The following is a 23576-nucleotide window of genomic DNA, read 5'->3' as shown; positions in this document are numbered from 1 at the left end:
AGCAGCTTGAAGCAATATATGTGAAGAGAAAGAGGATTAGAAAGAGATTTATTATTCGTGCATGGATTTATTGTTTAATATTTTTTGTGAAGCATGTTATCTGAACTGAAGTACAAATCAAGCCTGGATCAAAAAAATCCATGGCTATCGATCTCCACAATAATGATGAAAGCTCATGGCCTGATTCTCTCCAACTGCACAATTACTGTAATCCTGTTTAACACATAATCTCTTTACCAGGTTTGTTTCTTGGATTCCTTACTGAATAATCAAATCATGATATCGTCATGAACTCTAGGGATTATATTGAGTTACTTTGTGCTCTAAATCTAAGAAAAAAACATATTCATTAATTATATGCTCAACAAATACAGTTTGAGTGCCATGACATTCTAGCACTAGAGCATATGTGAAACTTAGGACAAACCTAACGCAAGACTCGGTGGAAATCAAGTGTAAACATTTGACCAACTCATAATCATCTAATTGGGTCTTCTTATAACTGACTGAAGCCATGCTATAGTTCATGCTGGGTACATGTAGTACCCTGCCTAAGTGTCTGACTCCAGACAATGAATGTTGGCAGGCTATTTTACCATGAGAGAATCCTGTGCTCACCTGTAAGTTTGACTTCCTTTGGTCTTTCTGAATGGGTATATGATTTCACTAAATGTTGATCAGACAAAATCTTCCTCCATTCTTTTAGATATATTCCAGGAGAAGCAAGATCTGTAGCAGAGGCTAATTGTACACTCCTGTGCCCTACTTGTTTGGATTTCTCAGTAATTTGGTTTGCAGACTCTTAAGCATGAGTACCACTTGTGTGAGATACCCGGCTGACCCAAACAAAAAACTGTGGAAAGCCAAAAGTTGAGAAATCCAAAGTTGCTGTTGCCCACAGTTACAATTTCAGGTTTGTATAGAACTGTTTCTCACTCAACAGTCTAACGGTGGTTGCTGGAATCAGACCTTGGCGCCCGAGACTCAGAAGTTGTGCTATTTTCTAAAGCACACCCTTAGCAGAGGTGGATTTTGAATATCAACAATTATCCTACTCGCAGTAACCTTCTTAAATGATCTAACACAGCTTCATGCCACACTATCAAAGATTGAAACAGGATTTTCCACCCTCCCTCCGACAACCTTTCAGCAGAATTATGGCGGATAGGGGTGGCAGATGGGTTAGGGCTGCACTGTACTGTGTTCCCGACCATTGTTACGTCTCCCCAATTTCCCGAAGGCAGACACCAGTGCCTTGCAATACACACGCCCCCTTTAATCCACACCCGCCCATTTAATTCCTGTAATTTCCAGCATAGTAACACTGGATTCAAGGGACATCTGTTTGCCCGTGATATTTAGTGTTACTGTAGCAGTGTGGAGGGGGGATTTAAATTTTAAAATCCAGAAAGTCTGTGCAATTGATCACGGAACAATCAATCATAGTGCCAACTTCAAAATTTTCAATAAATCCAGTCTAATTTTTACAGCAGATCTTCCTTCCTGGCAGACTCACCCTCTAGAAGTATGTGAATGACCCTGAGGTGGATCTCTCGCTGGAAGTTTGGCTGTGGGAAAGGGTATATCTGTGTGATGACCAGAAGTCCTTCCACACTATTGTGTTGAGTGTTTGTGCAATAACTTTGATGACAGTCATTTCAGCACTCAAAGCATTGAATGTGTTTATTGATAATTAAATATGAAGCGCAGAAGCTCACCTGGTACTCCTGTCACATTTTGGGATTTCAGACTATGCTGCCACACGGGGACCTGTTGTAATACAGGTTAAAAATGCTCCTATTGAGCTATACATAGCTCTATAGAATCATAGAATCTTACAGAAGGAGGCCTTTCAGCCCGTCATGCCTGTGCTGGCTCTTTGAAAGAGCTGTCCAATTTAGTCCCACACCCCAGCTTCTTCCGCATAAACCTGCAAATTAGTCCTTTTCAGGTACATGTCCAATTACCTTTTGAACGTCCCTATGGAATCTGATTCCACCACCCTTCCAGGTAATGCGTTCCAGATCTTAGCAACCCTGAAAAAAAATCTCCTCAATTCCCTTCTAGTTCGTTTGCAAATTATTTTAAATCTATGACCTCTGGTTACCGACCCACTTGTCAGAGCAAACTGTTTCTCCCTACTTGCTCTACCAATACCCCTCATAGTTTTGAACACCTCTATTAGGTCTTTCCTTAATCTTCTCTGCTCTAAGGAGAACAATCCGAGCTTCTCCAATCTCTCCACATAACTGAAGTCCCTCATTCCTGGTAAACCTCCTCTGTACTCTCTCCAAGACCTTGACATCCTTCCTAAAGTGTGGTGCCCAGAATTGTACACAATACTCCAGTGATTTGTAACGGTTTATCATGACTTCCTTGTTTTTGTATTCAGTGCCCCTGTTTGTAAAGCCAAGTATCCTATATGCTTTCTTAACTGCCTTATCAACTTGCTCTGCCACCTTCAAAGATTTGTGAATATGTACTCCCAGGTCCCTCTGCTCTTGCACCCCCCTCAAAATAGCACCATTTAGATTATACTGCCTCTCCGTGTTGTTCCTCCCAAAGTGCATTACTTCACACTTATCTGCATTAAATTGCATCTGCCATGTGTCTGCCCATTTCACCAGTCTCTGTCCTCCTGAAGTCTGCTACTATCCTCCTCACTATTTACTACGTTGCCAAGTTTTGTATCACCTGCAAGCTTCGAAATCGTACTCCCTATACCCAAGTCCAGGACATTTATAAAAGCAATGGTCCTAATACCAATCCCTGGGGGACCCCACTGCATCCTTCTCTCCAGTCAGAAAAATATCAGTTCACCACTACTCCCTTAGCCAATTACCTACCCCAGTTACCACCATTCCTTTAATCCCATGTGCTTCTACTTTCCGAATAAGCCTGTTATGTGGCACTTCATCAAATTCTTTTTGAAAGTCCATATATACAACATCTACTGCACTACTCCCATGCGTCTCCAAGTGAGAATTAATTTTATCCTTGACAGTGGTCTCTAGTAATTTTCTCACCACTGACATTGGTCTGTAGTTACCAAATTTATCCCTCTCCCTTTTTGAACAGGGGTATAACATTTGCAATCCTCCAGTCCTCTGGCTCCACTCCTATATCCAAAGAGGATTGAAAGATTGTGGTCATAGCTTCTGCTATCTCCACCATAGCTTCCCTCAGCAACCTAGGATGCATCCCATCTGGACTAGTGTTAAATTCATAGGATAGTCAGACTGACATGTATAAACTAGGTTTCAGATGGGCTGTTTGAACCAGCAAGCTGGAGACAATAAAAGACAGTTTGACATTCCAACGATCATTCACACAATTTGCTGCGCCTCAACTCTATTCAGTTGAACTCAGCAGGGATCATTAGACTGATGTACTCCTCTCTTGAGGGTGGGTATTCAGTTTGACTAAAAAACAGAGAGAGCTGTGAAACCTAGAGGCAGTCAATCAGCAAAGGACTGCGAGGAGGATGGAATGTAGGAGAGAGGAGTTAGAAAATTAGCTTTAAATCAAACAAGATGACCCACTGAAGTGGGTAGAGTAGTGTGTTTATTATTTGTATATTAGTATATGAAGACAAGTTGTAGTGATGGAAATAGATCAGTCTGTTCACTATGTTCAACTGATGAGAAAACAGCTTATGGATTCATATCAAGTCATGTCTCACCAATTGTTCGTACAGTTTGTCTTCTGAGAGATTGTAGATATACACATGCAAAAGACATGGGTATCCTGTCCTGATTACAAGGGGACGTTACATCCCTGGGTTATGCTATGTTACAAGTAGATCTAGAGCACTACGCAGAGCATCTCTGGCACATTGCGGGCAACAGGCGTCCACACCCAATGTTACAGGGAATGGACGGTCACATTGGATGCCGACCATCATGTCATAGAATCATTACAGCACAGAAGGAGGCCATTCGGCCCATTGAGCCCATGCGGGCTCTTTGTAAGAGAAATCCAGTAGGTCCCATTCGCCTGCTCTTTCCCTGTAACCCTCAAATTTTTCCCTTCAAGATTTATCCAATTCCTTTTTGAAAGCCACGATTGAATCTGCTTCCACCACCCTTTCAGGCAGTGCATTCCAGATCATAATTACTCGCAGCAAAGAACAGTTTCTCCTCATGTGGCCTTTGGTTCTTTTGCCAATCACCTTAAATCTGTGTCCTCTGGTTCTCGACCCTTCTGCCAATGGGAACAGTTTCTCTTTATTTACTATATCTAAACCCTTCATGATTTTGAACACTTCTATCTAATTTCCTCTTAACCTTCTCTACTCTAAGGAGAACAACCCCAGCTTCTCTAGTCTATCCATGTAACTGAAGTCCCTAATCCCTGGAACCATTCTAGTAAATCTTTTCTGCACCCTCTCTAAGGCCTTGACATCTTTCCTAAAGTGCGGTGCCCAGAATTGGACACAATACTCCAGTTGTGGCTGAACCAGTGTTTTATAAAGGTTCATCATGACTTCATAACTTTTGTACTCTGTGCCTCTATTTACAAAGCCCAGGATTCTATATGCCTTTTTAACCTCTTTCTCAATCTGTCCTGCCACCTTCAAAGATTTGTGCACATAAACCCCCAGGTCTCTCTGTTCCTGCACTCCCTTTAGAAATGTACCATTTAGTTTATATTGCCTCTCCTCATTCTTCCTACCAAAATGTATCACTTCGCACTTCTCTGCATTAAATTTCATCTGCCATGTGTCCGCCCATTCCACCAGCCTGTCTATATCCTCTTCAAGTCTATCACTATCCTCCTCACTGTTTACACTTCCAAGTTTTGTGTCATCTGCAAATTTTGAAATTGTGCCCTGTACATCCAAGTTCAAGTCATTAATATATATTAAAAAAAAGCAGTGGTCCCAGTACGACCCCAGGGGAACATCACTGTACACCTCCCTCCCGTCTGAAAAACAACCGTTCACTACTACTCTCTTTCCAGTTACTTAGCCAATTCTGTATCCATGCTGCCACTGCCCCTTTTATTCCATGGGCTTCAACTTTGATGACAAGCCGATTATGTCCATATACACCACATCGGCCGCATTGCCCTCATCAACCCTCTCTGTTACCTCATCAAAAAACTCAATCAAATTAGTTAGACACGATTTGCCTTTATCAAGTCTGTGCTGGCTTTCCTTTATTAATCCACATTTGTCCAAGTAACTGTTAATTTTGTCTCGGATTATTGTTTCTAAAAGCTTCCCCACCACCAAGGTTAAACTGACTGGCCTGTAGTTGCTGGGTTTATCCTTACACCCTTTTTTGAACAAGGGTGTAACATTTGCAATTCTCCAGTCCTCTGCCACCACCCCTGTATCTAAGGATGATTGGAAGATTATTGGCCAGCACCCCTGCAATTTCCACCCGTACTTCCCTCAGCAATCTAGGATGCATCCCATCCGGACCGGGTGACTTATCTACTTTAAGTACATTTAGCCTTTCTAGTACCTCCTGTTTATTAATTTTTAACCCATCTGGTATCTCAACTACCTCCTCTTTTACACTGACTTTGACAGCAACTTCTTCCTTGGTAAAGACAGATACAAAGTACTTATTTAGTACTTCAGCTCTGCCTCCATGCGTAGATCTCCTTTTTGGTCCCTAATTGCCCCCACCCTTCCTTTTACTACCCGTTTACTATTTATGTGCCTATAGAAGACTTTTGGATTCCCTTTTATGTTGGCCACCAGTCTATTCTCATACTCTCTCTTTGCCCCTCTTATTTCCTTTTTCACTTCCCCTATGAACTTTGTATATTCAGCCTGGTTCTCACTTGTATTATCAACGTGACATCTGTCATACACTCCTTTTATCTGCTTCATCTTATTCTCTATCTCTTTCGTCACCTAAGGAGCCCTGGCTTTGGTTGCCCTACCTTTCCCCCTCGTGGGAATGTACCTCAACTGTACCCGAACCATCTCCTCTTTAAAGGCCGCCCATTATTCAATTACAGTTTTACCTGCCATTCTTTGATTTCAATTTACCCGGGCCAGATCTATCCTCAGCCCACTGAAATTGGCCCTCCTCCAATTAAGTATTTTTACTCTAGATTGCTTCTTGCTGTTTTCCATAATTAATCTAAACCTTATGATACTATGATCACTGTTCCCCAAATGTTGCCCTACTGACACTTGTTTCACTTGACCCATTTCATTCACCAGAACTAGATCCAGCCATGCCTCCTTCCTCATTGGGCTGGAAACATACTGGTCAAGAAAGTTCACCTGAACACACTTCAGAAACTCCTCTTTCTCTTTGCCCTTTACACTATTACTATCCCAGTCTATATTAGGATAGTTGAAGTCCCCCATTATCAATACTCTATAGTTCTTGCACCTCTCTGTAATTTCCTTTGCTCCTCTACATCCTTATATATAGGCCCTGATATGCAGGATAAGCAATGATTTCTATAGGTTAGCATTACCTCTTTGCTTCTGTACTCTATCCCTCAATTTACAGAATCGAGGATTCCGTATGTTTATTCTAGCTTTATTAAAATTTGTGTATCTGAACCCCTAAGTCTCTCTGCTCCTTTTAAAGTTTTACCACTTAGTGTATATTTTCTCTTCGTATTCTTCCTCTCACAAAATGTATTACATCACATTTCTCTGCCTTAAATTTCATCTGACATGCTCTACTACCCTGCCTATGTCCTCCTGAAGATGTCTATACTCTCTTTACAGTTAGTCATACTCCCCATTCGTGTGTTAACTGCAAATTTTAATACTGTGGGACTACATCAAAGCTCTTTCTCCCCTTATGGCTTTATTAATGGAATTGATGCAAAATGTTCCTTTTATATTTGGGTAGAGATATCAGAGGGATTGGCACTGTTGGATTCTCTCAATGCAATCAAAAAAATCATCATCACAAAATGAAATAAACATGAAATAAAACACCTAGAACAATGAAGCTGTAATGGACATGCCACGGAATGGCTCTTATGAACCTTTCAAAGCACTTTCTGTCTCCATGTGCTTAAAACTCATCGCCTTTGCGGTCCAGTAACCATGGAACCTATTTTGTAATGTAAACGGGAATTCTTTTGAAGCCATCTCACCGCATTACAAAGTATCTGAACTCATGGTGCTTGTCATAAATTGAATACACAGCACAGGCTGTACAATGGTGACTCCTTTTGACTAATGTACAGAACACAAGAACTCAAATAGCCACTTTATCACCTGAAGAAGACCTCAGAGGCTGTCAAAGCTCATGTGCGCGATAAAACATGTTAGTCAAACAAAAGGTATTGCCTTTTCACTATCTGACACTTCATTCAAAATATTCCATTCATAATGGCTTTTTCATTACAAAGAGAATGCTTACTCTCTCTCTTCCTCACTCCCCTCCCGACAGAAATACATTAGCTCAAACACAGAGCTTTGTAGTTACTATGATTTGAGAAATGTCCCAGGGTAATAAAACAAATTACTCCGCTACACCTAATTAGGAGTTGAGTACTAATTTAAGAGATCCTTTTGTGTCCATTAAAACCATATTACCATGTGAATATATGTGTACATATTTTTATTATAGATGTATTGTACCTAGTCAAACTTGATGATCAGATCTCTATTGGGAAAACTCCAAATTATCAGAAACAGTTGAGAACATTTATCCATTCAAACTAGAAGCAGAAGTTCACAATACTTTGATTTCAAGAATATTTATATTCCTTCTTTCCTCTCCCCACGTTTAATCTGCTCACACCCAGACTTTCTCCTTCAGTGTTTGGGTGGGTGGAAGAAGGTTGTTTGGCAGGGTACGCTCGAACTTGAATTCTACGAGTCTGCCCTCCAAGATGTGGAGGGTTTTAAAAATCTGACAGTCAACAGCCCTGCCAAGAACTCCTGACAGTGGGGGTAGGGAAGCTCAGTTGTAAGCTCTAACTCACTAATTATACTCCCAACACTCTACCACTGCAAAGCAATGCTGTTTTATGGGTTGCTGTTTGTTGTGATGTTCGGTCCCTTTTTTTAATAATACTGCTGTCAGCTTGAAACAGATTGTGCTATGTTTCACACAGCATGAACCATTAAACGATGATTCCCTATAGTGAATTAATTATTTTTGACATGTTAGAGATAGTAAGAATAATACTAATTACCATGCATTCAAAATCAGCTTCTTTGCCTATACATTTTCAACATAGTTGTTGACTGTAGCCACAGTTGGTGAAGCTGCTTTTTATCTCACAGGTTTGTGGGATCAGCCTTGTATTTTCAATTTTAGAGCATTGTGTTCTCAATGAGAAATGCTGACCGATGTTAAAAATTCCATCCTCGTATGGAGTTCTCCATAAAGGCTGAGTCTATCAGCCTCTGCTGGGCTATCATGAAGAAGGAGATAAAGCTGGAGGCTCAACCTCAGAGTCATGTTGAACGACTCGTGTTGAGGAGCCTGGCTAGAATTCTTATCCTTCTGATTAAGAAAAGAAATAGTTCAAAACCATGATACTGTTATTTTAAACTTATATAGAACCTTGGTTAGATTACGTTTTGAATACTGTGCACAGTACTGGTCTCCGTATTATGAAAAGGATATAGAGGCACTTGAGAAGGTGAAAAAAAATGGATTTACAAGGATGATATCAGAACTGAGAGGTTATAACTATCAGGAAAGATTGAACAGGCTAGGGAAAAGAGAAGACTGAGGGGTGACCTGATAGAGGTCTTTAAGATAATGAAAAGGTTTGATAGGGTAGACAGTAGATGTAGAGATGATGATTCCACTGTGGGGGAGTCCAAAACTAGGTGTCATAAATATAAGATAGTCACTGATAAATCCAATAAGGAATTCAGGAAAAACTTCTTTACCCAGAGAGTGGGTTAGAGTGTAGAACTTGCTACTATATGGAGTAGTTGAGGTGAATACCATCGATGCATTTAAGGGGAAGTGAGATAAGTACATGAGGGAGAAGGTAATAGAAGGCTATGTTGATAGGGCGAGATGAAGTAGAGTAGGAAGAGGCTCGTATGGAGGATAAGCACCAGCATATACCATTTGGGCCAAATGGCCTGTTTCTGTGCTCTAAATTCTAAATAATTCTATGTAACTGCCAGATCATCCAGTTTGTCCAGGAGACTGCCTATCTGAAGTTGATCTCGACCCTAGACCTTAAGTACTTTAGAGGCTGGTATCCTTTATGCAGAACAGAATTTGGATTGCAGCCAAGAATAAGGCCAAGAAATTCTGCACGAGGCATTTTGGGATGGATCTGGAACGGGGCAGAACTGCCACTTGTCATATTGATCCTCCATATCCCTATCCCAAATTCTGCATTCAAGGGCATTCAACTGAATGTGTAAAAAAAAATGTTTCCTCATGACGCCTCTGATTCTTTTGTTGATTACCTTAAATCTGTGTCCTCTGGTTACCGACCCTTCTGCCACTGGAAACAGTTTCTCCTTATTTACTCTATCAAAACTGTTCATAATTTTGAACAACTCTATCAAATCTCCCCTTAACCTCTGTTCGAAGGAGAATAATCCCAGCTTCTCCAGTCTCTCCACATAACTGAGGTCCCTCATTTCTGGTGCTATTCTAATAAATCGCCTCTGCACCCTCTCTAAGGCCTTGACATCCCTCCTAGAGTGTGATGCCCAGAAGTGAACGCAATACTCCAGCTGAGGCCTAACCAGTGTTTTATAAAGGTTTAGCATAACTTCCTTGCTTTTGTACTCTATGCCTCTGTTTATAAAGCCCAGGATCCTGTATGCATTGAGATGCCTCTCCCCTACTCCAAATACTTCTGGCCACCGACTCGCAATGTTGTTGACCCTGTGCCAAATCCTGGGAATGGGGTCATTTTAAAATTTGGGGCAGGTAGCCCTTGTGCCTGGTGGAAAAATGGCACAGCATCCTCTCACTCTACGATGGAGCTAAAGGCCCTATTGGGCCAAAGATGATATTAAAAGAAAATGTAATTTATCCTTGAAGGGAAACAATGGCTGCAATGGGAGGTGATTGATCCCCTCTGAGGGCAGAAGACTTACCTTCACCCCCTGTAGAAATTTCTGATGGAGGACAAATGGAATGGAAAACTGGTAGATCTGTGACCTGGCCCCAGATTCCTGCCCTCCTCCTGGTGGGCGATCTGCCCATGTTCTGCCCTCTTCCACCCCAAGAATTTTGGTGCCTGTGTATTTTAAACAGGAAAACAGAAGTAAATGCTATGGTTTATGTTAGTATTTAAATTGGGTGATGCAGGAGTTTTTATGACTATGTTCTTGTTTAACTGAATGTAGGAGTTTTGGGTTAAAGGATATTATTGTCTGCAGTTGAGAAATGTATAATAAGTTCTCCTTTAAATCTGCCTGGGCTTAACACCAGCCTTGCTGATGTGCACTGGGGATATGTTTAAAGAGCAATGCGAGTGACAAGTGACCAATGGTTATAAAACCATACAAGTCAATAGCAAACTCAGCCCCGGGAATCCTGATACGATCCCACACAGTGATCAAATATAAAGCAACTTTTTCCCCTGCTGAAGTAAGGAACATTTTCAATCACTTCATGTGTAAGTAGAAAGTACCTGGAAAAGTTGGAGTTGAATCTTAACTATAATTGCCTGAAAATAATAATTACTTATGTTGTGGAGGGACAGCTCTCATCGTTCTGGGCTAAAAACTTGCTCCTGTCAGATTTGTGCAATCTGCTAAATCCAGGTGGAAATGAGAACTTAAACAAGATTTTTGACTTAAAGGGCAGTGAACTGTAACATATAACTGAAGGGTTACTTACCTTTGTGATGCATTTTTATTTGTGACCGGCTATGGCAGAGATATTTCATCAAGGCCCACAATTCTGAGTCACAACTCTCACAGAAAACAGCTCCATCTGTTTATCTATTTTGTAAAATTACATTTCAGTTTTACTACTTTGTAAATCTTGATATACACCAGCAGGTGCATGACATTGGCCAGTGTGAATTGGAAGAATGTGATGGGGAATGCGTGACAGGAAGTGAGTGTGACACATAAGAATTGTAGTGCTGTATGTAAGGATTTTACTATATTAGAGATCTACCCTTGTGTGCTTGAACTGAGATCAGGGTCACATGGACCTGAACATTCATGGGAATTTGATGCCATTAAAATTCCCAGGATCCGCCTGCCAGGAACGTCCGCTGCTCACCCCCCAGGGTATGTGGGGTCCAGGGGAGGTTCCCTTGTTATCATAGAGCAGGTGGGCATCTGCAGCAATGTAAGGGCCAGACATGAGATGTGGCGGAGACCAACTGCTCAAAAATATATTGACAGTCCCAGCTCCAGACCCAGCTCGGCTACAGCCTTTTGGCCTCTGTAAACTGGAATGATTAATAAATACTGGCAGCCTGGCCTAAGGGGTGGACTTCTAAATAGGCCTCATTTCTGCCAGCGGTGAGGCTGGTATACTTCCTCTCACTGAGCATTACCGGCCACCCAACAGATCACAAGCCATGAACAAGGAAGTCCCTTAGACTAGGAGTCCCCTCTCCTGACCACACCCCATCTGAGCAGGGTGACCTTGTTTGGGGTGGATGGGGGTTTTGCCCCAAATAAGGCCCCACATATATTAGCAGCGCAGGCTTGGGCCCAGCATTTTCAGCTTCAGGCCCTGATTTGCAGCCCTTCTGCCAAACCCCAGCCAAATGTTCAGCGGAACTGCACTGTGAGGTCCATGGAAATTTGGGCCCATGTCTTCTGTGTGGCAGCAATGAGGGTAAGGTGGGCTTCAAGTAACTGCTGAGTCATACAGTGACCAGTGGCATAAGTATTATCCATAATATTTAAAGATTATGCAAACTTTAGTTTTTAACAGAATCACCAGTGTTGAATGTTAGACCTCATATATTCTGTTTGAACGGTGATAATTTAGCAAGTTTCTGTGATGGAATTCATGTTGCAGCCATTCTTTTGCACAGTTTTGATAGAACCTCATTATAGACGCCTCCGTACTCCTCCCACTCTATGCCATGCATCATTCACCCATTCAAGAGGATTTGAAGGCGACTGTTTCCATGCTACTGTGCTAATTGATCTTTTGATCTATTCCCTTTGTCTTTTCTAAACTTTGAATATGCCATTCCACTGCATTTTCACTGTGCTAAAATCAAAACTCATCACACTCTCCGTTCTTTCCCAGCACCTCTAAATTCAGAACTTCTTACCTCTCTTTCAAATTGAAGCTTCTAAGCCCACGATAGACCAGTGAGTAGGTAAAACATTAGAAGAGGGAATGGTGAAAGCCTAGAGAAATAAGAGACAATTTTACTCTGTCCTGCTGCCAAGTAGCGCCTGAAACATGGGTGCTAATCCTTTGCTCCCTTTCTGCTCCTGATTAGTATTACACTCATAGAATCATATGAAGGAGGCCATTCAGCCCAATGTGCCTGTGCTGGCTCTTTGAAAGAGCTATCGAATTAGTCCCACTCCTCTGCTCTTTCCTCATAGCCCTGCAAATTTCTCCATTTCAAGTATTTATCCAATTCCATTTTGAAAGTTATTATTGAATCTGTTTCCACCGCCCTTTCAGGCAGTGCATTCCAGATCAGAACAACTCGCTGCATAAATATTTTTTTCCTCCATCTCCCCTCTGATTCTTTTGCCATTAACTTAAGCCTATTTGCTCTGGTTACCGACCCTCCTGCCAGTGGAAGCAGTTTCTTCTTATTTACTCTATCATAATTTTGAACACCTCTATTAAATCTCCCCATAACCTTCTTTGCTCCAAGTAGAACAATCCCAGCTTCTCCAGTCTCTCCACATAACTGAAGTCCCTCATCCCCGATACCATTCGAGTAAATCTCCTCTGCACCCCCTCCAAGCTCTTGACATCCTTCCTCAAGTGTGGTGCCCAGAATTGAACAGAGTACTTTAGCTGAGGTTAACCAGTGTTTTATAAAGGTTTACTGTAACTTCCTTGCTTTTGTACTCTATGCCTCTATTTATAGAGCCAAAGATCCTGTTGGCTTTTTTAACAGCCTTACCAACTTATCTTGCCTCCTTCAAAGATCTGTGTACGTGAACCCTCAGGTTTCTCTGCTTCTGCACCCCGTATAAAATTGTAGAGTTTAGTTTATATTGCCTCACCTCATTCGTCCTTCCAAAATGCATCATTTCACACTTCTCTGTGTTAAATTTCATCCGCCATCTATTTCACCATTATATCTTTGATCTCCTGGTCTGCTACTACCCTCCACACTGTTTACTATATTTCCAAGTTTTGTGTCATCTGTAAACTTTGAAATTATGCCCTTTATACTCAAGTCCAACTCAAACTTCCTCTATGGCTTTTCTGGTGACTGCAGCTGACTGTACCTGACTGCACCTGAAGAAGGTGTGCAATGCAGATTGATGAGAGAACCTCTGCTGTCTGATTTCTCGAATGGCACCTGGTGCATCTCAGGGGCAAACTGCTCCCAAATAAACCTGGCACCAATGATTCCAGGGCTGCTGGTTCAGTGCTACCTGTCTTAAAAGTTCGGGCTAGTATAGCCAAGAGAGGTCAGTATTTTTGACTTTTTGAATAAAATATGGTTTTGCTGATTCAGGACTTGGAGACTGCTGTCACGTAGTGATGGAGGCCGTATTCAGCATTGTGACACATCCCTTTTTAAAAATGGCTTATTTGTTTGGAAACGACCACAAGAACCCTGCACAGCTGCTGAAATCATTCACCTTGACCTCCCCTGAACCACTAACAACTGCATTCATAGGAATCCCCCCACCCCCTGCCCAGACACCAGCCGCATGCCACCTAAAGTAAAGAGAGAGGTCATGTCAATTGATAAAAAGGGAGAAAATAGAATGAGAGTAAACTATCAAGAAATATAAGAACGGATTGTAAGAGCTTCTGCAAGTATGTAAAAAGGAAGAAAGTTGCGAAAGTAAACATGGGTCACTTAGAGGCTGAGACAGGAGAAATTATAATGGGGAATCAGGAAATGGCAGAGACGTTAAACAAATATTTTGAATCTGTCTTCACAGTAGACGACACAAAAATCATACCAGAAATAGTGGGGAACCAAGGGACAAATGAGAGTGAGGAACTTAAAACAATTAATATCAGTAGAGGGAAAGTACTTGAGAAACTAATGGGACTAAAAGCCGACAAATCCCCTGGACCTGATGGCCTACATCCTAGGGCTCTAAAAGAGGTGGCTGCAGAGATAGTGGATGTATTGGTTGTGATCTTCCAAAATTCCCTAGATTCTGGAATGGTCCCAGCGGATTGAAAGGTATCAAATGTAACACCGCTATTCAAGAAAGGAAAGAGAGAGAAAACAGGGAACTACAGGCCAGTTAACGTGACATCAGTCGTCAAGAAAATGCTGGAATCCATTATTAAGGAAGAGGTAACAGGGCACTTAGAAAATCATAATATGATTAGGCAGAGTCAACATGGCTTTATGAAAGGGAAATTGTGTTTGACAAATTTATTAGAGAGGCAGGGACTAATTAGGAACAGTCAGCATGGTTTTGTGAGAGGAAAATCATGTCTCACGAATTTGATTGAGTTTTTTGAAGGGGTAACCAAGAAGATAGATGAGGGCTGTGCAGTAGACGTGGTCTACATGGACTTCAGCAAAGCATTTGACAAGGTACCGCATGGTAGGTTGTTACATAAGGTTAAATCTCATGGGATCCAAGGTGAGGTAGCCAATTGGATACAAAATTGGCTTGACGACAGAAGACAGAGGGTGGTTGTCGAGGGTTGTTTTTCAAACTGGATGCCTATGTCCAGCGGTGTGCCTCAGGGATCGGTGCTGGGTCCGCTGTTATTTGTTATTTATATTAATGATTTGGATGAGAATTTAGGAGGCATGGTTAGTAAGTTTGCAGATGACACCAAGATTGGTGGCATTGTGGACAGTGAAGAAGGTTATCTAGGATTGCAACGGGATCTTGATAAATTGGGCCAGTGGGCCGATGAATGGCAGATGGAGTTTAATTTAGATAAATGTGAGGTGATGCATTTTGGTAGATCGAATCGGGCCAGGACCTACTCCGTTAATGGTAGGGCGTTGGGGAGAGTTATAGAACAAAGAGATCTAGGAGTACAGATTCATAGCTCCTTGAAAGTGGAGTCACAGGTGGATAGGGTGGTGAAGAAGGCATTCAGCATGCTTGGTTTCATTGGTCAGAACATTGAATGCAGGAGTTGGGATGTCTTGTTGAAGTTGTACAGGGCATTGGTGAGGCCACACTTGGAGTACTGTGTACAGTTCTGGTCACCCTATTATAGAAAGGATATTATTAAACTAGAAAGAGTGCAGAAAAGATTTACTAGGATGCTACCGGGACTTGATGGTTTGACTTACAGGGAGAGGTTAGACAGACTGGGACTTTATTCCCTGGAGAGTAGGAGGTTAAGGGGTGATCTTATAGAAGTCTATAAAATAATGAGGGGCATAGATAAGGTCGATAGTCAAAATCTTTTCCCAAAGGTAGGGGAGTCTATAACGAGGGGGCACAGATTTAAGGTGAGAGGGGAGAGATACAAAAGGATCCAGAGGGGCAATTTTTTCACTCAAAGGGTGGTGAGTGTCTGGAACGAGCTGCCAGAGGCAGTAGTAGAGGCGGGTACAATTTTGTCTTTTAAAAAGCATTTGGACAGTTACATGGGGAAGATGGGTATCGAGGGATATGGGCCAAGTGCAGGCAATTGGGACTAGCTTAGTGGTATAAACTGGGCGACATGGACATGTTGGGCCGAAGGGCCTGTTTCCATGTTGTAACTTCTATGATTCTATGATTCTATGATTCCTTTGAGGATGTAACTGGCAGTATATTTGGACTTCCAAAAGGCATTCAATAAGGTGCCACATAAAAGGTTGCTACACAAGATAAGGGCTCAAGGGATTGGGGGTAATATATTAGCATGGATAGAGGATTGGTTAACGGACAGAAAACAGAGAGTAGGGATAAACAGGTCATTCTCAGGTTGGCAGGCTGTAACTAGTGGGGTGCTGCAAGGATCAGTGCTTGGGCCTCAGCTATTCACAATCTATATTAATGACTTAGTTGAAGGAACCGAGTGTAATGTATCCAAGCTTGCTGACGATACAAAGCTAGGTGGGAAAGTAAGCTGTGAAGAGGACACAAAGAGTCTGCAAAGGGATATAAACAGGTTAAGTGAGTGGGCAAGAAGATGGCAGATGGAGTATAATGTGGGGAAATGTGAGGTTATTCACTTTGGTAGGAAGAATAGAAAAGCAGACTTTTTTAAATCGTGAGAAACTATTAAATGTCAATGTTCAGAGAGCTCTGGGTATCCTCGTACAAGGTTCACAGAAAGTTGGCTTTTATTGCAAGGGGGTTGGAGTACAAGGGTAAAAAAGTCTTGTTACAATTGTACAGGGCTTTTGTGAAACCACACCTGGAGTACTGTGCACAGTTTTGGTCTCCTTATCTAAGGAAGGATATTCTTGCCTTAGAGGCGGTCGAGCAAAGGTTCACTAGATTGATTCCTGGGATGAGAGGGTTGTCCTATGAGGAGAGATTGAGTAGAATGGGTCTATACTCTCTGGAGTTTGAAGAATGAGAGGTGATTGTCATAGAAACATATAAGATTCTGAGGGGGCTTGACAGGTTGTGCCCCCGAGCTGGAGAGTCGAGAACTAGGGGGCATAGTCTAAGGATAAGGAGTGGGCGATTCAGGACTGAGATGAGGAGAAATTTCTTCACTCAGAGGATTGTGAATCTTTGGAATTCTCTACCACAGAGGGCTGTGGATGCTCAGACATTGGGCCCGATGTTAGCAGGGCTGCGGGTTCTCGGTGAGGGATCTATCGGGCGCGTGGGTAACGCGCCCGGTGAAATTAGTCAGTTTCCCGTGCGATTGTAGGATCCAATCCACTAATTGGATCCACTTACCTGCTCCTCCGGGTTCCCCACTGCTGATCTGTGCGTCGGGCAGGCTGTGCATGCGCAGTGAGATCTGTCAGCTGGAAGAGCTCTATTTAAAGGGGCAGTCCTCCACTGACTGATGCTGCAACAAATAGCAAAAATTACAGCATGGAGCAGCCCAGGGGGAAGGCTGCTCCCAGTTTAATGATGCCTCACTCCAGGTATCAATACATGGGGTGAGGAGGAGGGGGAGGACAGAGATCTTCCCCCCGGCGGGCGGGAGGAAGCGGCCTGCCTCTGCCACCAGGAAGGCCTGGCTCGAGGTGGCAGAGGAGGTCACCAGTGCAACCAACATATCGCCCACCTGCATACAATGCAGGAGGCGCTCCAATGACCTCAGTAGGTCAGCCAAAGTGAGTACACATAGTCTTTCCCTTACACTCCGTCTGCCACATCACTGCCCCCACCCCACATCTCCTTCAGCACTGCCAACACAACTCTGTCACATCACCCCTCATACCCACTCAAACCTCATCCTCATCTTACCTGCACCTACTCACCTCGCCAGTACTCATCCTGCCACTACCACTCAACCCAATCCTCATACAATCTCATGGCTCTATCTCATACTCACCCTCTCGTGCATCTCTTTCACGGCCAGCCTCACTCAACCTGCCACTACCTGTGCTGCAGCCACTGGGCATGCATCACATATGTGCAGTAGGCAGCGTAAGGCAAACGTGTCGTGAGCATGAAGGGAATGCACAAGGGTGTCTGAGGGTTTGTCATGGGTGTTACTTATATTGAATTTCTGACCAACTCACATTACATATTATATTGGCACCACTACTGCCATGTCTTTCCGAATCCCGTCTGGTTTGTGCAATAATGCCCTCTCCTGAGGATCACTATGAGGACCCACAACCGATGCCACCCATTGTGTCACTGCAGAGTGGGTGTAGGTGTATTTGCAGGGCTCTTTTGTGCAGACGACTGAGAGACATCGGCGATGTCCCCGGTTGCACCCTGGAAGGATGCGGAGGAGAAGTTGTTGAGGGCAGTGGTGACTTTGACAGCGACAGGTAAGAAGATGGTGCTCAGGCCAGCCAGGAGCAGCTCGGCATGAAAGAGGCTGCAGATGTCCACGACTACATGTCGAGTGACTCTGAGCCTCCGTGTGCACTGCTGCTCAGAGAGGTCCAGGAAGCTGAGCCTCGGTCTGTGGACCCTGTGGCGAGGGTAGTGCCCTCTGCGATGCATCTCTCTCTGCGGTAGCCCTCCCTCCTGCTGTACAGGTGGATGTGTCACAGCACTCTGTTGTGGAGATCCACGTGTCTGAGGTGGACGGCGTGGATGGCGAGGCTGGTGAGGCTGGTGATGCTGTTCGCCCTCCGAGGAGGTCATGACTGCAGCTACGGCAGTCCCCATCCGCAAGATGTACATCTGAGGGGGTCCGCAAGGTAGGTACATGTCTCCGGACCCCGGGGTAAGTGTGCAGGTTGGTGACTTTGACCGTCAGGAGGAGGGTGGTGGAGGCCAAACTTTGTCCCAAGTGACAGAGTGGCCTCCTGCAATGGGTGAGGGTCTCCCCCCACACCTGTCAAATGGACCTTTGCAGCTGCCACAAGCTGACAGCTGCAACACGTCCATTTGACCTGGGAGTGTTTCCCCCAGTGTGGGAAACAGTTCCAGTTTGCTCTAAAATCCCAATAATCCTTTAATCAGGTCAGTTATATAAATACCTTCAAGTGGAACCCCGCTGGCTTTAATTGCCTGCTGGATTCCCACCAGCGAGGGCTGCGCGCGCATGCCGGCGCGTCAGCGGGGAACCCGGAAGTACGCGGGTTCGGAGCGGGCTCCGGTACCGCGCCGGGATTCTCCGATTTTCGGAGCCCCCCCGCCAGGAACGCACCCGATAGCGGGTGCTAAAATAGAGCCCATTGAGTATATTCAAGACTGAGATTGATAGATTTTTGGATTATAAGGGAATCAAGGGATATGGGGATTGGGCAGGAAAGTGGAGTTGAGGTTGAAGATCAGCCATGATCTGATTTCATGGCGGAGCAAGCTCAAGGACCGTATGGCCTACTCCTCCTCCTCCTAATTCTCATATTCTTGTGTTCTTATGTATGGGTGGGATGTTTCCTTCCCTGATGGGTGTTAGTGAACCTGTTGAAATTTTCTGACATTCTGGCACTAGCCCACAAATTACCAGATTTATTGAATTCAGTTTCACAGCTTGCTATGATAGGATTTAAATTCACACACTCTCTAGGTTGCTAGTCCAGTTCTCTAACCACTCGGCTACCAGACCCGAGTAATGATATAGATAGATAAATATGTTTGGATTTTTAAAGTTTGCGAATATTGAGGTTGATTTTCTCGCCCAGGCACACTGAGGCCAGTTGTACTGCTCCAACCTCCTTTCCCTCAGCACAGACCGAGGATCGAATCAGTGATGTTTTGCTTTGTGTGTTGTGCCAACTCATTGTTCACCTGCTGTGCCATCAGCTGAGACCACAATTGCTAGATTTGATTTTCCAGTGATCTAGTAGTGTTAGTTTACCCTTTCTGATATATACTCGCTCAACAATGCAACTGGGCTCTGAAACAAAACGGAAAGAGGGCACCAATCCAGATTGTTGGTACATTATAGCTAAACGACCAGGACACAGCATTCGTGCTGGCGCCCAGTAAAAGAAATTCTGAAAGCTGTAGTAACGTTGCCACTTATTGAAGCCTACGAGTCTGCAACTACTGAGCTGTAACTGAGATGAGAATAATGGATCTCTGAGAATGAATAGAGGATGAGTCTCGTCGAGGGTTTAAATGATCTGGAGTGTAAGGTCAAAGCTCAAATATTACATAATTACCATCTTTGACTTAACCTTGATTGGTCAGAGATTTTGACCAACTCCCAACTTAAACTTCAAAGTCATTTTTTTTTAATTGGCCTAATACATATCCCGGCATTCCTGTTTCAGGCCTAATGCATATCCCGGCATTCCTGTTTCAGGCCTAATGCATATCCCGGCATTCCTGTTTCAGGCCTAATGCATATCCCGGCATTCCTGTTTCAGGCCTAATGCATATCCCGGCATTCCTGTTTCAGCAGGTGATGATTAACTCAACGGTTTATACAAAGGACAGAGCTCCAGGAAGCAATAATTCATGGGAGACCACTCCGCAGGCAAGACAAGCATTGTAGGAACCTTCCAGTCCAGCCCAGATTTTCTCCCTGATTTTAATTGTGCTACCGCCCCATTTGTAGGTGTAAATGAAAAACACTAGCAATACAAAAGTCAGAGCCATGCTCTTCAGCTGGCAACAGAGCTGTATTACTGTATGAAAGCAGCTCTCTATCTACAACAGCCACAACAACTTACATTTATTTTGTGCCTTTAACGTAGTAAAACGTTCCAAGGCGTGTCACAGGAGCGATTATCAAACAAAATTGGACACAGAGCCACATAAGGAGGCAATAGGACAGGTGATCAAAAGCTTGGTCAAAATGGTAGGTATTAAGGAGCATCTTAAAGGAGGAGAGATAGATAGAGAGAGGTTTAGGGAGGGAATTCAGAGAGGTTTAGGGAGGGAATTCCAGAGCTTAGGGCCTAGGCAGCTGAAGGCACGGCCGCCAATGGTGGAGCGATTAAAATTGGGGATGCGCAAGAGGCCAGAATTGAAGGAACACAGAGATCTCGGAGGGTTATAGGGCTGGAGGAGGTTACAGAGATAGGGAGGGGCGAGGCTATGGAGGGATTTGAAACCAAGGATGAGAATTTTAAAATCGAGGTGATGCTGGACCGGGAGCCAATGTAGGTCAGCGAGCTACAGCGAGATGGGTGAACGGGGCTTGGTGCGAGTTAGGATACGGGCAGCAGAGTTTTGGATGTTCTCAAGTTTACGGAGAGTGCATTATGAATCTATTGTAATTCAAAGAAGCAAGAACAGTACTGCTGGAAAATTGAATCTGGGTAAATTCAGAGAAGTAAAATCAGTGCGAAACAATATTGTAAAAACATTGGTTAAAGATGCAGCTGCTTCTTTCCTTCTTTATTACAAGTCATTTACTAAGAGCAACAAGGGAGTTTAGCAGAACCACAGTAGGTTTTGGCTGGCTTTATTCAGCATTGTGTCCAATACCTTTTATGTCTGTCCCACTCAGCCTAGGAAAAAACTGATTTTGTTTTAATATGTGTGTGTATATATATGTATACAGATTTTATATATAAAGTCCATTTTATTTTCTAAGCAGACTGGGACAGACGCAAAGATGTTCTGAACATTCCTTAATTGTTTCTTGACGTACATCTGAGCAGCTTTTATTCATGCTGCTGGATTTTGAGAGTGCGCACTGCCCTGTGAAGACAACTGCTGATGCTGATTGCTGTTCTACCGATTTTAATAACCAGTTATTTTTCTTTCTGCATCAATAAACCTTTTCACACCTTTTTAAAGGTGTGCGACGAGGAGCGAAAATTCTCCAAAACATTTGTCATTTGATATCTGATGTACTGCAGTGCTGTGACTAGCAAAGACCCCAGCTTATTGAAGATAGTGTTGCCTGAGGAAATCTGATCTAAGCAGCTGGGAATTTAGTGTGCACTTTACACATAGTCTGCATCATCTTTCATTTTGAGAGGGGTGAATTTGCAACTTGTGTTTTTGTGGACAAGTGCACACATCTGCTCAACTTGTACCAGGTTTTGTGTCTCCGGGCCAACTCCAATTTGCCACTGATGAATGTAGTGAATGGCCTGCTTCTCGAGCTGCTTCAAACCAGTTGAAGAACAAGTATGCGAGTCAATTAGGTTGCCTTGCCTTCCAATTTCTTTCTCTTCTCTCAGAGGAAAATGCCATCCATCCACTTGGCACACTCCCTGACAACCAACGCCTGAGATCGGGACCTTGTATTGTGCGGGAAATCAGGGAGCTATAACTTGCGTGGTACCCGCCCCATGCCGCAGTGTGCCAGTGAACCAAGTTGCTGTATAACAAGAGCTGCCCTAACTGGTTTCCCAACTTGGATTTGTTGGGTCTCTAATAATGGCACAAGCGACGTGCTCACTTTTTTGCAGTGTAATATACACTTACAAGTAAAACCTTTCTGAACAATGTTGGTCAGACTTGCTGACAGCAGCTCATTGACCATTTCCAACAGGCTAGGCCTACTTTTCTGTTTTTTAATCAATTGTAAGTTCAATTCCCTGACTCTGTCATTGGTAAAGCTGAGTGCTTCAGCGACTGAAATTGCTCCATTAGCTTGCCCCTGAAGGGAGTTGGTGGAAAGGTTTCACCCGTCATACTCTATCACTATAGTCATCATCCCTGTGCAATAACAGCAGTCAAAATGGAACAGAGTATGGAGGCATCATGTGATGTGAGGTGGAGCATATCCACTCAATGGGTTAAAAATCGAGATGGTTATTAGATGCACAAAAAATGTTTTTATAGATGACGACTCAATTATCTGCCACCTTTTGTCTCGTGAAGCTTTTATCCTTGTCTTAAATGTCTGCCTAAATTTGCAGCTGAACTGACAGTAGAGTGTTAGCTATGAATAAGAAAGCCAAGGTTGCTGCAAAACGGGAGCTGTGACAGACTGTGATAAATTACTGTGTTACACATCCATACATGTTCATTGCTGCTGCTGGAATGCTTCTTTATTCAGTTAAACAAAGGTTCGAACACGTTGAAAGCTTAACTGTTAAACTGAAAGGCAATCTGTACTTCGAGTGAAATATCTGGCAAAAAGAGAGAGTATGAGAATAAAATGGTGGCCAACATAAAAGGGAACCCAAAAGTCTTCAACAGGCATATAAATAGTAAACGGATAGTAAGAGGAGGGGTGGGGCCGATTAGGGACCATAAAGGAGATCCATTCATGGAGGCAGATGAGATGGCCGAGGAACTAAATGAGTACTTTGCATCTGTCTTTACCAAGGAAGAAGATGCTGCCAGAGTCTCAGTAAAGGAAGATATAGTTGAGATACTGGATGGGCTAAAAATTAATAAAGAGGTACTAGAAAGGCTAGCTGTACTTAAAGTAGATAAATCACCTGGTCCAGGTGGAATGCAGCCTAGGTTGCTGAAGGAAGTAAGGGTGGAAAGTGCGGAGGTACTGGCCATAATCCTCCAAACATCTGTCGATATGGAGGTGGTGCCAGAGGACTTAGGGTTGCAAATGTTACACCCTTGTTCAAAAATGGGTGTAAGGATAAACCCAGCAACTATTGGCCAGTCAGCATAACCTTGGTGGTGGGGAAACTTTTAGAAATGATAATCCGGGACAGAATTAACAGTCACTTGGACGAGTGTGGATCGGTTAGGGAAAGCCAGCATGGATTTGTTAAAGGCAAATCGTGTTTAACTAACCTGATAGTTTTTTGATGAGATAACAGAGGGTAGATGAGGGCAATGTAGTTGATGTGGTGTATATGGACTTTCAAAAGGTGTTTGATAAAGTACCGCGTGATAGGCTTGTCATCAAGATTGCGGCCCATGGAATAAAGGAGGCAGTAACAACATGGATGCAGGATTGGCTAAGTGACAGGAAACAGAGTAGTGGTGAACGGTTGTTTTTTGGACTGGAGGGAGGTATACAGTGGTGTTCCCCAGAGATCGGTGCTGGGACCTTTGCTTTTCTTGATAAATATTAATGACTTGGACTTGGATGTACTGGGTCTAATTTTAAAATTTGCAGATGACACGAAAT

This window comes from Heptranchias perlo, chromosome 11 (assembly GCF_035084215.1).
Source record: "Heptranchias perlo isolate sHepPer1 chromosome 11, sHepPer1.hap1, whole genome shotgun sequence".
Classification (NCBI taxonomy): Eukaryota; Metazoa; Chordata; class Chondrichthyes; order Hexanchiformes; family Hexanchidae; genus Heptranchias; species Heptranchias perlo.
This window is presented reverse-complemented; position numbering follows the sequence as displayed.